The 18,725-nt window shown below is 33.3% G+C and overlaps 1 pseudogene across 1 annotated transcript in view; it reads right to left on the bottom strand.

Annotated features, from left to right (window-relative positions):
* Window positions 1-18,725, bottom strand: part of LOC149249725 (putative polygalacturonase At1g80170) — a 64,667-nt pseudogene that overhangs the window by 33,912 nt on the left and 12,030 nt on the right. Inside the window, exons 2-3 of the transcript XR_016265891.1 lie at window positions 6,162-6,296; window positions 5,890-6,060 (exon numbers count right to left, since the gene is read on the bottom strand). The product of XR_016265891.1 is annotated as a putative polygalacturonase At1g80170 (transcript). The remainder of the gene's footprint in view (window positions 1-5,889; window positions 6,061-6,161; window positions 6,297-18,725) is intronic.

Here is an 18,725-nt window from a genome sequence, read left to right as displayed (position 1 = left end):
ACAAATTGGAGCTGCTTGCATCTTCCCTAGTACACCAAGTTTTCCATGTTTCATGCTTAAAGAAGGTAATCGGTGACAAGATCCCAGTTCAAACTGTGTTGTGATAACTTGAAAAAGAAAGAAAAATCATATTTGAGCCTAAAGAAGTCATGGAAATAAGAACTCGACAATTATAGCATCGATTAATTTCAGAGTATCTCATTAAGTGGAAGAACTTACCCACTAAAGATTCCATATGGGAGGATGAGAAATTTATACAGAAGCATCTATAACTACTCAAGCATTGAGGACAACACTTTTTTGAAGGAAAGGGACATGTTGGTCCCTATAATACTAGTGTACCCCCCTTATTGTTATTGTTAGTGTAGCCCCCTATTGTTATTTTTATGCCCATGTATCAGCCATATTGTTATTTTTGTGCCCCATAGAAGCTCACTATTGTTATTATTGTGCCCTTACATTATTATTGTTATGTAGGATATAATTATATTGTGACCCCTTAGACTCATATATATACCAAGGAGGTCTTATCATTTGTATCATCCAATAATTGTTCATTTATGTGATGTAAAGGAGGTTCCCCCTCGAAGAGGTTATTTCTCAAGTCGTTGATTTATCTTTTCTGCTATTTTGTGAGTTGGTTCCATAACAGAAACTCTGATCAAGAATTTAAAATGGGAAAGATTGGATGCACGTCTAAATGGACTAAGCATCGAAAGGAATACCAAGGTAGCTAACCATTTACAATTCACAGATGACACATTCTTGCTGGGAGGAGCATCCAAAATTATAGACAATAGATTTAAAAGAGTCCCTGACTCCTATTTGGATCACTCTAGTGGTATCATTAAGAAAATAAATATTCAACTATATAGTTGGATATGCTTTAAAGAAGCTTTGAGAGAAATATCTAGCTCTCTTGAATTTTCTATGAAAACGAGGTGGAAATACTTCAAATATCTCAGAGTTCCCATACCAATGGGTGCCTAAAATTTGGACGACTGGGATGACGTGATTCAAAAATTCAAGAAAAAGCTCCGTTATTGGGGTGTGTAAGGGCTTAACAAAGTAGGACAAATAGTTATGATCAAATCTATTATATCGACATTTCCAATTTACTTGTTTTTTGGCATTCTTGCCCCTAAAAGTGTAGTTAATAAAATAAGCACTATAATTCACATTTTTTTTATGGAAACAAGGTAAACAAATTGAGAAAAAGTCCCATCTTTTTGTTATAATGTTGTTCGCCTTCTAAAAATATATGGTGGTCTAGTGATCAAATATCTGCATCTTATGGACCTAGAAATGGGAGCCAAAATTGTTTGACGATTTCTCTATCATTCTGAGGAATTGTGGAAGAAAGACTTGTCCATAAATACTTTCATAAAAATAAGCTCCTTAGGGCTAAAAAAGCGAAGTGGAATAGGATTGGTTCAAATGTATGGAGGCTATGCAAAAAATAAACTCAGATAATATTGGATAATCTAAGTTGGAGAGATAGCAATGGAGCATGAATAAACATTTGGAAAGATTGTTTAATCTCATATGGTCCATTGGGAGAATGAGATGAGATAGGATATTTGGCGAGCTAGATGAAGAGCACAGGATGGGTGAGGTTGAAATATATATCAAAAGGGGACTATCAAGGCATTTAGAAAGGTTGGTTTTGCCTTGATTTCCTTTAAACCTTTCGCCTCAATGGAATAAATTTACCTCCCTGTAAAAAGGCTTAGTGTCCATATTGGAGACTATCAAAGATAAACACTCATGGATCGTTAGATTACATCAGACATAATTAGTCAAAGTGGCATATGAGTTGTTGGTGAAAAGGATTCCACATGCTCTGCCTAATAGAATGTGGAAGAAAATATGGAAAAGAGATGGAATCCCTAATGTAAATAAATTATGCTAGGTGTTGATTCATGGCAAATTATTAACTACAAAAAATCTTGAAAAAGGGAATATACATGGACCATCAAGATTTGTGCTTTGCAAGGCTGATGAGGAGAATATACCTCACTTGTGTTTTGTATTTACCTTTCTCTTTGTCAGTTTGGTGAGATGGTTTTGAAAAGGTAATTATCATCAACAAAATTCTAGAATCCTGGAGTGATATGTTTTTAAAATGGAGGAATACATTTCTATGGCCTAGAAAACCAACATCAGTTTCAATGAGATGTTGGGAATGTATGCCAAGTACATATGTTGGTTAATTTCGCTTGCTCAAAATAAATCAATTTTCAAAGGGGAGCAAGTTTCTTCAACAATGGTGGCTCATAATGCATTGTTCCTATTGTTTGAAGCTATCACAACTCGAGGATATGAACAATATAAGATAGGAAAAATATAACCACCCGAAAAGGAGTGGATAAAATTAGGTCCTCCATCCCATCAAATCAAAATAATTAAACTTCATCCAGTTTCCAAATAGAACTGGCTCAGTAGAATGGATTCCTCTGAATTTTAATGTTGGTGAGCAAGCAAAGGGCAACATTTTCTATTCTTATATGGAGCCTCTAAAGGAAAACTATGTGTGGAAAGTGCAGGAGGGGTTATCTATTGACCTGATGAAAAAAAGTTAAATTTGCTTGGGGATTAGGAAATTCATCTAATAATAAGCCTAAATATTTAGCATTGTGTCAAGGTTTAGAATAATAAATAACAAGTAAAACCTCTAATATTTTGGTTATTCTTGATTAAATGCTCGTGATTAGGAAAATTTCAAAAGCTGGGGAAAATTTGAATTCCTCCCTTGCTTTAATTCTTCGTAGGACTATTATGCAAACACATCAATTTGATCACATTGAACTATATCATGTGTATAGAAATTTCAACTCCGAGGAAGATGAAATGTTCAATAAAGAAACAAAATTGTGGAATTACATCCAAGTTCAACATTTTTCCAAGCTATTCAATGAACAACTTGAATGAAAACAAAATTCATATGATCGATTCATCTAATTGTCTTTGTTGGAAAATCTCCTTGATAAACAATTTGAGGAAATTCCAACATACTCGGGTGCCAAGAATAGTTATATCACTAGTGCCCTCAATATTTGGAAGATGGCACAATAATGAGCATTGTAATTACATAATAAAGGTGGAGTATATGTTACATGGACAGAAACACCTGGAGCGCCCAAGTAATATATGGCGCAGAGGAAGGATCATAATCCAATGATAGAATGATGGTGGAGGAAGATGATTTATTGGTATTTTCATATGCAAAGGGCCTTGATTTTCTTTCGCTTGTTCTCTATGTTTTTCCCTTAACATTCAATTCAGAAAATTTGCAGGGAAGTTCACACGAGCATGGAAGATTTGCATTCAAGAGCTCTGGAATGGCTCTTCATGGGTGGTGGGAATTATATATTCTATGTAATCACTCTTCTAAGAAGTAAGGACAATTCATAGAGGAGAGAGAACAACAGGGGCAGGGTCAAACTCGAGTCTTTTGAAGAGCTCTATCACTTTGGCGATTAGCAATGGATAGAAATGATGATTAGGGTCACAATCAACTGCATAAGATATTGGACACATTCTTATATTGGTTATCAATGATAATTCAAGAATTGATGCAGGTAGTGACAAGGAGGATTGAATTGGACAAACAAAGGAGGTGGCCAAGATGCAACTACTGGAAACGAAGCAGATTTTACTGGAAGGAAAATTTGAAAAAGTGGAGTTGGAATGCAAGACATAAATCATTGTGATGGAGATATGCTTGAATGAGATAGATTAGAAATTTGATAATGGTCACTAGGACAAGGACATAAAGATTGAGTCTAGCAAGGATCCAGAGAAAAAGTTGGTCAAACTGGACTGGGAACAATGAGGGCCAAGAATCTGCGCAGTCAGTTGAAGCTCACACAGAGGGACCATCTAATGTTAATTAGTTTGTTGAAACTTAGTACTTTGCTATGTTATGTAAATATAAACTGATACTAGAAATTTTTTATAGTCTACAGAAAGTATATGTATCAAAGTGATGGTAGAAATATTTTGGAATGAAGAATACAGTCTCTAGAGAACATTTTGAATTTTGTAAGAGACATAGCCCACATTCCACATTTTTGGTAATATAATTAACCTAGCCATTTCATATATATACATATATATAAGTTAGATAAAATTAATCATTACATTTGTTATAATTTAAAATTTTTTAAATTTTGGAAAAACTAAATTAAGATGAATTTTATCATTTCTTTAAGGAGTTGTCAATTTTTTGGACTTTCTAGCGTAATCCATTGGAAAAATTTGAGGTGAAATCTTGATTTATGTTATTTAAACTGATTTTTTGGGCTTGATTTATGTTATGTGAAATCTTGATTTATGTTATTTAAACTGATTTTTTGGGCTTGATTTATGTTATTTAAACTGATTTTTTTGGGTGTATATATGGATTCAGCGCCTTGAAAAACCCCTATGGTACTTGGATTGTGTAGGGGTTACCCATCAAACTTGTGATTTCAATAATTAAACTTCCAAAATGTCTCACTAAAGGCAACTCATTTCTTTAATATTTAACATCCTCAAGGCAGGTAAAGATGTTGTAATGTCCTGCGAGGTACAGTAAAGATGTTGATGTTGTAATGTCCTGTCCTATAACCATTTTGACTGGGTCAAATTACATTAAAAGAATAATAAAAATAAATAAACAAAATTTAAAATAAAATAAAATAAAAAATAGAACTAATAATTAAAATAAAATCGATGTAAAATAGTCAATTTCCTAGGTTTCTACAACCCATGGTTTTGCCCATGGTATTCTTATATAAGAATATATATAAAATAAAAAATAGAATTAATAATAAAATGAAATATAGCTAAAGTAGTCCATCCTTTGTAATAAAAATAAAACAAAACTAATAATAATAATAAAAAAATAGAATAATAATTAAAATAAAATAGAGGTAAAATAGTCAATTTTACTAGCCTATATCTATCTTAACTTCGAATCTACCAAGAGCATAAAAGGATCAAATCCCTTTGCACTATAAAATAGATTTTCATCTCAAGAGATTTTATCCTTCTTGCGGTTTGGTAGATTACACTTTAAAAAAAATTATTATGCTCTTTTTCACTAGTTTGTCGTTTAAAATGCATTTTTGAATGTATAAATGAATTTACTACTTGAAAATCTCTCGAGTGCACTAAAAATCTAAAGATTAAACAACTTAGATTAAAGTTTATCTACAAATTAAACAACTTAACCTTGAGTTTTTAGAAACTACCTTTTCCGGATTTTAGTTATAATTAACCAGAAAAAATGTCGTGAAAAAAGTCATTTCGTCAATAAGGTTTTTTAGAAGTCTTTGCTGGATTTTAGTTATAATTAACCGGAAAAAATGTCATGAAAAAGGTCATTTCATCAATAACATTTTGTCAATAAGGTTTTTTAGAAGTCTTTGCCGGATTTTAGTTATAATTAACCGGAAAAAATGTCATGAAAAATGTCATTTCATCAATAAGTTAGAGTACGCATTAATTAAAACATTTTGAGTAAGTCAAATTATATAAAACTAAAATAAGAAAATAAAATAAAAATTATAATTATCAATTATTAATAATCAAACAAACCTAAATCTATCACTAAAAAATTCAAATCTATTGAACAAACCTAGATTTATCACTAAAAATTCAAATCTCTTGAAATAACCTATTTTAAATCTAAAATTAAAATAAATTTAAACTAATAAAAAACCAAAAAACTTATATTAAAATATTTTATATCGTTTAAAAAATAAAATAAAATAAAATTCTTCTCACCTTCCGCGCGATGGATGAAATGCCCAAACAATCCTTTTATTTAACACTAGATACCATATAGCTAATGAACTAGGCTATAAAATCACATCATGCTTATTTTGCCAAGCAATGTCTTACATGGTTTCGGTCTCGATTGCAATCCCCAGCCCACCATTTCCGCCCTGTCCCATCAATAATGCCTCCGCCACTAATAGTTAATCCTTGGACCTTGGAGAACATAAGCCATTCCTGGCGAGCTTTGGGATTCCAGCGACATGGATCAGGTGGGGCGATTATTCTGCCTGATATCTGTTATATATTCAGGGATGTTATACGACAGCAAGCGATGTTTAATTTTTTAAATTCATATGAAAATATATATTGCAAAATGAAAAGATGTTGATTATTACCTGTGCAGTCAAATGGACACACTTGCAAGGACCATACTAGTTGATGGGATTGACCAGGTAGTTTTTCCCATGTGGAACCAGAAAAACCGAATCCGAGCTGCTTTTGCATGCTGCATTCCAAGCTGCCAGGAAGGCCTGATCACATAATTAACGTTAACATTTTATAATGTGATTTTATCCATACCTAATTTGACAAGCATTTCACCTACACTAGATAGATATGTCGGTAGAATCAATAAATGCATAAGAAATTAAATAGAAAAAGTAATTCATAGGTATATAAAAAATATATTTATTTTATGTGATAGTTTTAATTGGAGTTGTCTATAATGCGATTTTTTGAGATGGAATTCGGCGGAAGAAATTGAGGTTAAATCTTGATTTGTTGCAGTTAAAATGGTTTTTTAACTGCATATTTGGATTCAGCACCTGAAAAACCCCTGGGACGCTTTGATTGTGCAAAAACTAGCTATCAAACTTGCGATTCCAATAAATCGCTGTCGGATTTTGACCAGAAAAACCCACCGGAAAGGCTTCCAAAAAGTCGCATTATAAACAACTGTGTTTTAATTAGGGAGTTTTTTTTGCGATTTTTTGGAAGTTTTTACGGTGGGTTTTTCCGGTGTAATTTCTCTAAAATCTGGCAGGAATTTATTGAAATCGCAAGCTTGATGGGTAATCCTGTGCAATCAAAGTGCCCAAGGGGTTTTTCAGGATGTTGAATCCATATATCCAGTCAAAAAACTAGTTTAAATAACACAAATCAAGATTTCACCTCAAATTTTTCCACCGCACCAAAAAGTCTAAAAAATAGCATTAAAAACAACTCCTTTTATTAGAGATGATTAGTTTATAAAGTATTATATAAATTATGGAATTTAAAGTTTATTTATGTGTCATATGAATTATTAATTATTTATAAAAATAAAATTTAATATCACATAAAATTTATAAATAGAAAATACATTACCTAAGAATATTACAAATTTATATTTTATTATAAAAAAATAATTCTAAAATAAAATATAATTCACATAAAATTATATATATGTGATAAATTGATTTGTGCTTAAAGTTAAAAATGGTAAGAGAAAAGGAAAATGACAAATAAATATTAAAAATCAGAAAGCTATTATTAAAAATATAGATAAAAAGAAATTATAATATTAAATATGAATATTTTAAACTCTAAATGATTACATGGCATTGTCATGGTTGATCTAGAAAGAAATTGATACTATATTTCTAATTGATCTCTAGAAAAATTGATATTATATTTCTTCTTGAAATTTGGGAGCATGAGTAAACTAACCTCCTCCACATTGAGGGATTTGAATATCTTTCTACAGGGGGACTCTAGGAATAGTTTGTTACATAAACACAAGTATTATTCATCATCATAACAAAAACTTTCTTAATTAGTACATATGGATGGAAATTTTAGATATTAATGTAGGAAGATGTACATAGTAGTTTGTTACATTGTGCGTGTCAATTCTACCTTTTATAAGAAAAATGATATAAATAAGAGTTGGCTCGACAAAAACATTGAATAAGATCTTTACACCCTAAGAAATAGAGGTAGTACAAGAAAGACCCTCTAGGAATAGTTTGTTACATAAACACAAGTATTATTCTTCATCATAAGAAAAACTTTCTTAATTAGTACATATGGATGGAAATTTTAGATATTAATGTAGGAAGATGTACGTAGTAGTTTGTTAAATTGTGCGTGTCAATTCTACCTTTTATAAGAAAAATGATATAAATAAGAATTGGCTCGACAAAAACATTGAATAAGATCTTTACACCCTAAGAAATAGAGGTAGTACAAGAAAGACCCTCTAGGAATAGTTTGTTACATAAACACAAGTATTATTCATCATCATAAGAAAAACTTTCTTAATTAGTACATATGGATGGAAATTTTAGATATTAATGTAGGAAGATGTACATAGTAGTTTGTTACATTGTGAGTGTCAATTCTACCTTTTATAAGAAAAATGATATAAATAAGAATTGGCTCGACAAAAACATTGAATAAGATCTTTACACCCTAAGAAATAGAGGTAGTACAAGAAAGACCCTCTTAATAAGTACATCTGAAGGGAAATTTTAGATATTATTGCTAGGAAGATGTATATATCCTAGATGTATATAGCAGTTTGTTACATTATGCTTCTCAATTCTAGATTTTATGGGAAAAACTATATAAATAAGAATTGACTCGACAAAAGCACAAAATAAGATATTTACACCCTAAGAAATAAAGGCAATACCCTCTTACTAGGAGACTTTGATGCTCAAGCTGCAATTAACCAAGTAATTCTTCTAACCTATCACAACCATGTTTCCATTGAAATGTACAAAAGAAACTGTGAAAACGTTACCAAAAAAATTATTTGGAACGGAGCTAATCAAGTTTTATAACTTAGATTTGAGATATTACAATTGGTAATAGTTTAATGAAATGGCCAAAATCTTACAACATGATTTGTATCCATGGGTTGGATAGTACTCTCGTAGATTAGGTGATTTCAGATATCTTTACATACAATGAAATAGTATTTTGACATTTTAAATGGCCATAAGCCTAAGTTTGATCATAGACTTTTAGCCTTGACCCTGAACTTTGTAACTTGCAAAAAGGAAATCTAAGGACATCAAAGGCTACTCAGTTGAAATCTTGAAAATTGAAAGGTTTATCCTTATCCCTCACATATACACAAGATCTTTTATTTAGTAGTGACCAAGCAAGTCTTCCTTAAAACCTAACACAAAGTCTCATTGTTTCTCTCCTTAAAAGTGGATATAAAAGTAATCTCTCTAATTATAGAACCATTATGTTTAGCCCCCTCCTAGCTAGCTTTTATATAATCATTATGGAAAAAATATAATAATATAGATTAAGTACACAAAAATAGAGCTAAAGGACCATCTTGTTACAATAAGGACCATTGTGGAAGAATGATGCAATAATAGAACAATTTTTTTTTTTTTAACTTATTTTAGAAAAAAAAAATTGACAATGTTCCTAGGACTAACCTTTCGAATAGGTTAGAGAGCTAAAATCTTATTATAAATTAAGATTTGTTATGTAAGGATATATGAAAGTTCCATTGCCACATTTAGGAACATTAAGGAGTGATTTGAACAATTTAATTGTATCACAGGAGTCAAGCAAGTTTGTCTCATGTTTCGTACACTTGTTGGCATTTAAGTTTATCTCATGCGCCACATAAAAACTCATTATTTTTATTGTTGTGTCCTTACATTATTATTGTTATGTAGGCCTGATTACATTTTGACGCCTTAGACTCCTACATATACCAAGGAGGCCTTGTCATTTGTACCATTCAAGAATAGTTCATTTATGTGATATAAACAAGGTTTTCCCCTCAAATAGGTTAATTTTGAAGTCATTGATCTACTTTTTCTTCTTTTTTTTTATCTGGTTGCATAACAATTGGTATCATAGCTTTGGATTCTAGGGTTTCACTGCTTCAAACATGTCATATTGGAATTTTTTGCTATAACATTTTTTCTAAAAAGATTCAAAAGCTTAAATTCTAACCACATGGAGTGGAAATCTTGCTGAACTTAGTGTAGAAATATCATATCTTGGTTCGCTATATTTCTTGAGATGTCGTCCGAAGAAGTTATGGTTTTTGCATGCTCCAGAATTCAATCTCCAACAAGCGACCTAGGGAAAATCATTGTAAATTTCTTTTCAACTATCATATTTGAATTCTGTAAAAAGCTACTGCAATTGCATGGACTATAGTTTTTTTGTGTCAATTTCAAGGAAGTGGCTTGGAAAAGTGACATGTGTAATCTCGTACAATTGAGCTCTACTGAACTTTCTATAATTAGGTCATTGTGGTAGATTTGGCATAACTTTATATTGAAGAATCCATTCCTGGTATGACTACTGACCTTGGAAAGAAGACTTAGATTTCTACCACAAGACATAATTTTAGACCTTGGGGGGTTGAAATTACATAGATACAATAGTTTCAATATCTAGCTCCTAAAAGCAAGAAAAAGATGTGTATTTTTTTAAATTTTTTCATAACATTTGTTTGGAAAAATGATTTGAAGTGATTCAAAGGGCATAGTAAAGCACATATATCATTGTTTGATTTTATAATGCCTAGAAACAAAATAATGCATACACCTAGTAAGTAATGAAACATGATATACCAAAATTATGAGACCAAGTGCAACAAATTTCACTCTCGCAAAAAGTAACAAAAAATGAATTGGAAGTCATGATGAATGTTAAGATCAATGGTAAAAAAAGGGACATAAGAGTTTTGAATGATGGTTTAAAAGTAGATATGGAAGAAATGATGAATTTCAAGATAGAAGGGTTGAAGGAAGGTTTGGAAAAGTTGCTAGAAGAAAGACTTCACAGTGGTGACAAGATAATCCATGAAAATCATGATGACAAAAAAAGAAATATGAATCATGATTTTAGAGACTCAAATTTTTGGTTTAAGACCCATCACATTTCAAATATAGATATAAGTTTGATGGCAAGGATCCGATAACATGGATACTACAGATGGATCAATATTGTGATCTACATGATGTGCAACACACATAATAGGTATGCATTGCATCTTTATATTTAGAACCCAATCAATTTATATGGTATCAATGGCTTTGTTATCATAAACCACTGGTCACTTGGTTAATTTTTATGGAGAAAATAATAACACATTATGAGGATACAAAAAGAAACACCTACTTTAGCTAATTAATAAATCTCAAACAAAAGGGTTCAATGGTGTAGCACATTAAGGACTTCCAAAAATTAAATATCAGGGTATCTGATATTCCAGAGGAGCATAGTATTGATGCCTTCATATGGAATTTAAAGGATAACATATAATATGAGGTTTACTTTCGGGAACCTGATTCATTAGACAAGGCATTCAGGGTGGCAAGAAAAGTTGAAAGCAAAATTATGGCAACAAGGAAGTCTACCACTCACAAATATAAAGATAGAAGTGTTGCTACTCTTAGCCTTCCACAACCTACAACGTTGAAATCACAACAATTGGAGGAAAAAAGAGAAAAAGGGCTTTGTTACAGTTGTGGTAACAAATACACTAAAATTCATAAGTGTGCTAAGAAGAAATTATTTTACATAGATTTTGAAGAGGAGGAAGAAAAGGAACAAGAAACATCAAAAGAGTGGATATACACCAAGAACCAACTCCACAGAAAGAAGAAATGAATGTGACTATATATTGTAATGAATTGATTGGAATTATAACTCCTCAAACTCTTAAGATAGAAAGATATATCAAGAAAAAAAGTAATAGTGTTGATTGATTTAGGTAGTACCCATAATTTTATTTATTGTAAGATAGCCAAGGAATCGAATTATTTTCTATATCCAGCACCATGGTATCAAGTGATGGTTGGAAATGGAGGAAATATAAATTTCTCTCAAAAGTGACATAATACCAATCTAAACATGGCGGAATATGTATTTAATAGTCCAATGCTTTCCATTCCAATGGGTAGTGTTGATTTTTTACTAGGAATATAATGGTTACAATATTTGAGGATGATAATTTTCAATTTTCAATAACTTTTCTTGAAATATTTTTGGGATGAAAAGGAAATTGAATTAAGGGGTATTGTAGGGAAATCGGGGAAGACAATGAGCTCTAATGGCATGAAAAATATTTTGGAGAAAGAACAACGTGGCATAATTGCACAATTATGCTCACTAGAGGTTCAAACATCGAAATCATCTATTTCTCCAGATCTCCAAAATGACTTGGACAAACATTCCAAGGTATTTGAGACTCCCAAAGGCCTCCCACCTATTCACGATTAAGATCATGCTATTCACTTGATTCCAAGAAGTGTTCCTCCAAACATCAGGCCTTAAAGATATCCCTATGCCCAAAAGAGTAAAATTGAATTTTTGGTTGCAAAAATGATAGAGGTTGGTATAATTTAACCTAGTCAAAGTTCTCTCCTTGCTCTAGGAGTATTGGTGCACAAGAAGGATGGCTCATGTTTTTTATTTCTAGATTATAGGGAGCTCAACAAGAACACCATTAAAGATAAATTTCCCATTCCTGACATTAACGAATTGTTTGATGAATTACATAGAGAAATTTACTTCACCAAGTTGGATCTTCGTTCAAGATATCATCAAATTAGAACGAAGATTGAATACATTCCAAAAATAACATTCATAACTCATGAAGGTCATTATGAATTTCTGGTCATGCTTTTTGGCCTCACTAATGCACCTTCCACATTTCAAGGTTTGATGAATTCCATTTTCAAAGCCTTAAAAATATTGTGTTAGTATTTTTCGATGATATACTAATTTAAAACAAGACTTGGAAGGATCATGTTCAACATGTTTATATGGTCCTCAATCTACTGCAAGAGAAACAATTATGTGCAAAAACCTCTAAATTTTTCTTTGGAGTACATGAGGTGGAATATTTGGGTCGTATTGTATCTCATGAGGGTGTTAAGGTAGACCCTAACAAAATTAAACCCATTAAGAAATGGAAAATCCCCACAACCCTGAAGTTTCTTCGAGGATTTCTCGGGTTGATAAGGTATTATTGAATTTTTTTTAAGAATTATGGGAGAATAGTAGCACCTCTAACAACATTACAGAAGAAAGATTCATTTTCTTGGACTCCAGAAGCAACTAAGGCTTTCAAACATCTTAAAGAGGAAATGTGTCAAGCATCGGTCTTAGCTACACCAGACTTCGCAAAACCTTTATTATTTAATGTGATGCCTTAAGAAATGGAATTGGTGTTGTTTTAATGCAAGAAGGAATTCCCATTTCTTTTGAAATTTCTCTAATCAAGGAGAAGTATTTACACAAACCTATTTATGAGAAGGAAATGTTGAAAATAATACATGCACTAAAGAAATGGTGACCTTACCTAATGGAAGAAATTTCAAGGTAAAAACAGATCATGATATTCTTAAATACTTTTTCGAACAAATATTATCTTAAGAAGCATAGAAAAAATGGGCCACAAAGATTTTGGGTTATGATTTTGAAATCATCTACAAAAAAGGGAAGAAAAACGTTGTATCAGATGCACTATCAAGAAATGATGAGGATGTGCAAGCATTTCTAGGTGCCATTTCTATTATCCAACCTACTTGGATAACTAAAGCGAGGGATGAATGGAAGAATGACGAAGAGGTGTGGACACTCAGTCAAAATTTTCAACAAGATCCCAATACATCTAATACATTTATCTAGAAAAATGATTCATTATGGTACAAAGATTGCTTATATCTTTGTAATAATTCCCAAATCAAACAAAAGATTCTTTTGGAATTTCACACCTCACCTTTAGGACGACACTCAAGATTTTTAAAAACTTACTATAGGGTCAAGAAGGATTTTTTTCTAGATGGCCTTAAATCTGATATTCAAAAGTTTGTGGAAAAATGTTTGGTTTTCCAACAAAATAAAGTAGAAATTATTAGGACCTCGGGTCTATTACAACCTTTAGCCATTCCAAGTCAATGTTGGGAGGAGCTCTCAATGGATTTTATCACAATTTTACATAAGTATGAAGGAAAGAGTCTCATCATGATGGTAGTTGATAGACTTACCAAGTATGCAACTTTTATGCATTATCTCATCCTTTTAAATCTAGTACAATAGCTACTGCATTTAAGGAAACAATTCAAAAGCTACATGGAAACCCAAAGATTATTGTAAGTGACAGAGATACCCATTTTCACTAGAAATGTTTGGATGGAATTATTTTCTTATCTTTGTACACAATTAGCTCATAGCTCATCTTATCATCCTCAATATCACGAGAAAATTGATATAGTGAACAAATGTTTATAAGGATGTCTTCGATGTTTTGTATATGATAAACAAACACAATGGTTCAAGTGGTTATCTTTGGCTGAATGGGGGTATAACACTTCCTTCCATACTGTAGAAAAAATGACCCGCTTTTATGGCACTTTATGGATATCATCCACCATCCATCACATCATCTTTAAGAGAAAATTCTAAGGTTAAAGCAGTGGAAGATCAAATCAAGCATCAACAACAAGTTCTCCAACTCTTAAAGGATAATCTTACTCTGGTCCATAATCGAATGAAACAACAGGTAAATTTGCATCGCAGTGAAAGAATGTTTGTTGTAGGTGACCGGATACTTTTACGATTACAAACATACAAAAAAATTCCCTTCAAGCAATCTAAGAAGGATAATAAATTATCACCCAAGTACTATGGTCCTTACAAGATGTTGCAAAATATTGGTATTATGGCATACAAATTTGAGTTTCCTGCATCTTCCCAAGTACAACCAGTTTTCCATGTTTCGTGCTTAAAGAAGTGTAACAATCCTAGTGAAAATTCCATATAATAAAAGTTAATATAGGAAAAATAATAACCATGACGGATGGGAAACTTATTCCAAGCTAAATGTTAGGCAAAATATCCAAGTGTGGGTGTTCATTTGGTTTATTATGGCTAAGGAAATTGGCAAAGGCAATGGCTAAGGATTTGGAAAGGAAAAATGGCATTTTTGGCACATTTGTTTATGAAAATAATGGAAATTAGGAGAAAAGGAAGGTGAAAGGTCACAAGTTGCATGTGAGGAGGAAAATGAAGGAAAATAATGGAAAATGAAGAAAATATAGGCCTAATTGATAAAAAGGCTTATGAGGATCAGTTGGTACCTTTTTATCAATTTAGTTTAAGAGCTCTCTCATTATTCTCTCTCTCTCGCTCTCTCTCACTCTTGGAAACTTAGATTTTTCTTGGAGCACTTTGGCATTGGATCAAGAAAGGCAAAGAAGGCAAGAGGAAGGAAGGAGAAAGCAAGGAAGAGCAAGATCAAGCAACTACAATAGGATTGTTTGCAGGCAACGATTTGTATGTTTTTTTCCTTGCAATATTTGGCATGCATGGTACTGCTGGTGGTTCTTTGCTATTATGGCATTGGTTTTGCAAAGTGTGATAGTGTTTTCAACCTATCCTTGCCATTTTTGGATAGCCATGGTGTGATGGGGTTCTTATATTTCGATTGAGCTAGATTGTCGGATGGATTCGAAGTTAAGTGAGGTGGATCTCCGAAAGAAAGAAGACATGGCCTAGTGATCCCTAAACCAGACTATGGATTGCAACAAAGCCACTGGCCTAGTGACCACAAAACCGAACTGTGGGATGCGGTCAATCAAGGTATTGTGTGCCTCGTGGGCCTAGGGATCCTCGACCAGTTAATGGCGGGATATACAGTAAATCCTCGAGGTTGTTTCCCTTGATTAGGCCTGGGAATCCTTGTCATTCAATGGAGGGATATATGATAAATCATAGAGGGTGGAGTCTCGGTTTAGGACCTAGTGATCCCTAGATCAGAGTGTGGATTGCAGTGAATCATTAGAGACTAGGAGACAAGAAAAATCCTCACAATGTAGGTTGGGAAATTCGGTGGCATCCATGTTTTTTTTGGCCTAGTGATATGGTGGAGATCATGGTAAATCCTATTATTACATGTTTATTGTGTTGGCCTAGTGATCCGGTGTGGATTGTGGTAAAGCTTGGCTTCTATTGATTAGGGTGAGGTGGTTTAGTTTTATGATTCCCTCGTTGGTTATTTTCGTTTGACTCCCACATTCATGCTTGCAATATGGCATGGGGGTGATTGGTTGAAGAGAGATTTGGCTCAGCTAATCTATGGTCGGGTGGAACGTGGTAGTCCCATATTGAGTTGGCCTTTACATTCATTAATAAGAGGTTCTCTCCTTGAAATATTATGTGTAAATGTACTTGCTTATATGTGGATTATATGGCTGATGTATCCTTGATATTTTTGTTGTTCTTATGCTGGTTATAAGCATGTTTTATGACAATGATGATGTATGGATCTCCTCATGTTTTGATTTTTAAATGAATGAATCATGTATCTAGGACCTAATAGATGATAATGCATCTAATGATATAAGGGAACAATGCTTCTTAGCAATTCTCAGATAATTACGAGACCCCTATGCTTAGATTTGTTTAAACCTGTAAATTACATATTTGTCACATGTTTGACCAAATGCCTATCATGGTTAGTAGGGGTCCAATCAAGTCCTTGTTCAAAAAATTTCATTTGTATCATTATTATGTTGTTATATTTAAGTTCTGAAACCCTAATTGAGTTTTGGGCAGTGACCATGGCTCTAGGCCTGGAAAACTATACAAATCCCAGAGTCACAGGCACATATTTGAGGAGAAAAGTCCCTAGATGCATGCATACCCATGTTGTGGGGGTGTATGGAGCCTACCAGATGCACCCATGTCCATATCAAGGGAGCGTTTGGGGGTTTAATGGTCTAAAAACTCAGTAGGACCCAAGGGATGGTTACATGAGTGGTTGGGATGGATCCTAGGATTTTTGTTGCTGATGTGGAAGGTCTGTATGGTGTGTGTCCATCAATTCCACTTTCTTAAGGTGACTTAGGAGGTTGAATCCCATTATAGTGGCCTCTCGTCACATATTTACCCTAGTTTGATGTTTACTTGGGTAGATGTGGGATCAGGGTGTATCAGAGTGGTATCAAAGCAGATTGCACTCTCTTTGGGTCAAATCTAATACCACAGAGTGGTATCAGAGCATGTTTTACCCCCCAGACTCAACGGGAGGTGTGTGTTGGTCATGCATTCATGTCGGTTGCATGTGTGTTAATCATCCTTGTGGTATATATGCTTGTTGCATGTGCATGGTGCCGGTCATGGTTGTAGTGATGTCATCATGTGAAAGATGATGTTGTTTTTGTTAAGTGTCATGAGTGTATGATTGGTTACATGTTGTTTATGCTTGCATATTGTTAATGTACATTGTTATGGTCGCTGTTGTCATGTCTGAGGTCATGGTATGTGTAGTTGATATGGTCATGCATTGATGATTGGACTCTAGATAGAATCATGGTTACATGGTTATATGCTTATCTATTATATGTATATATGTTGTTATGATTATGTTATACATGTACTAAGTTGATTGGTTGATCTTGAAGATGATATATCCTCCCCTAATTTTGTTAAGGTACGTTGGTTATTGTGATTTGGTTTAGGTAACATAGTATGCCTTGCAGGAAAGAGATGAAAATGACTAGAAAGATGGTAGACTACAAAGATTCTTCCTATGAATCAAATGAGCAGGGTGGTGTTGGGCACTCGTCTGACTTAGCAGTTACATTGAGAAGCTTGAAGGAAGAAATAAGGATTTGTAAGGTGGAAAGTGACGAAACCATGCAGGCACAAGAGAAACAAGCAGCGTTTAATGCAATACTCCTTCAGAGTTTGTCAAAATTGCAGCAATAGAGGCCACTTCAGATCAACCATGGGAAGGAGGATAGAACTAATGGGGCATATGGAAGTAGGTCTCATGATATTCATAGGTCGGATAGAGATGACATGGTTAGAGATGGAAGATTGTTGGATACTCAGGAGAGAGAGGTGATGGATACAAGTATTATTCTAGTTTTGGTTCTACCAAACATCATGACTGTCATCATTATCATCCTTATAAGAGGAGTGATAGTGGATACCTTCCAAACGAATTTAAGAAAGAAAATCCACCTACTTTTGATGGATACTTGAATAAACCATAAGATGTAGAGGCTTGGATACTTGGGATGAACAAGTTCTTTGACTTGCATGAGTACACATAAAACATTAAGACCATAATTGCTATCTTCAGTGTGAAAGGTAAAGTAGACATTTGGTAGGAAGATGTGAAGTGGGTCAAAGACATCAGGATGGAGGACTTGAGTTGGCATGAGTTAAAGAGGATTTTTAGGAAGAATTACTTGTCAGAAAGGTACTACGATGGTAAGGTCAAAGAATTCTATGAGCTAAAAATGGGATCAATGATTGATGAAGAGTATACGACTAAGTTCATGGAGTTATTGAGGTATGTATTGTATCTCAAAGATGAGAAGGCTAAAGTTCAATGATTTGTCAGTGGTTTTCTATTAGCATTTAGAGATCAAATTCAGTATGATGAACCTTTGTCACTTGAGGAGGTTATTGGAAAATTGAAACATTGTTATGAACATTCAAAACGTAAGAATGAATCTCAGCAAGGATGGAAAGGGAAGGATAAGGACAGAGGTAAGGGTAAATGGCAAACGAAAATAACAATGCCTCATAATGCAGAAGAGAAAGAAAATGTGGCGCCACAAAAGAAGTTAAGTGTAGCTAGACAGGGACATGGCTCATAGCAACTACATAGAGGTGACGGTACTCGATGGTTGAAGTGTTGAACATGCAGTAAGGAACACCTTAAGAGATATTGTCCACATAATTAAGGAAGTAGGCCTCAGATCTATAGTGCATAGGACGCACAGACTATTGGGGATGTTGGTCAAATAATTCCTCGTATCTATGCAACACTCGATAACAGACAAGCACACCATTAGGCATATATCATTATGATGGACGATAATCTTTGTGATCAAGTTGTTTCTATTTTGATTGACCTTCGATCTAATTATAGTTATGTTACTCTTGAAATGGTGGATATGTGTGGT

Source organism: Pinus tabuliformis, chromosome 7, assembly GCF_031772625.1.
Source record: "Pinus tabuliformis cultivar Carrire ecotype Pingquan chromosome 7, CPIR1, whole genome shotgun sequence".
Lineage (NCBI taxonomy): Eukaryota > Viridiplantae > Streptophyta > Pinopsida > Pinales > Pinaceae > Pinus > Pinus tabuliformis.
The sequence above is the reverse complement of the archived record's forward strand: the minus strand, read 5'-3'. Positions and strand labels throughout refer to the sequence as shown.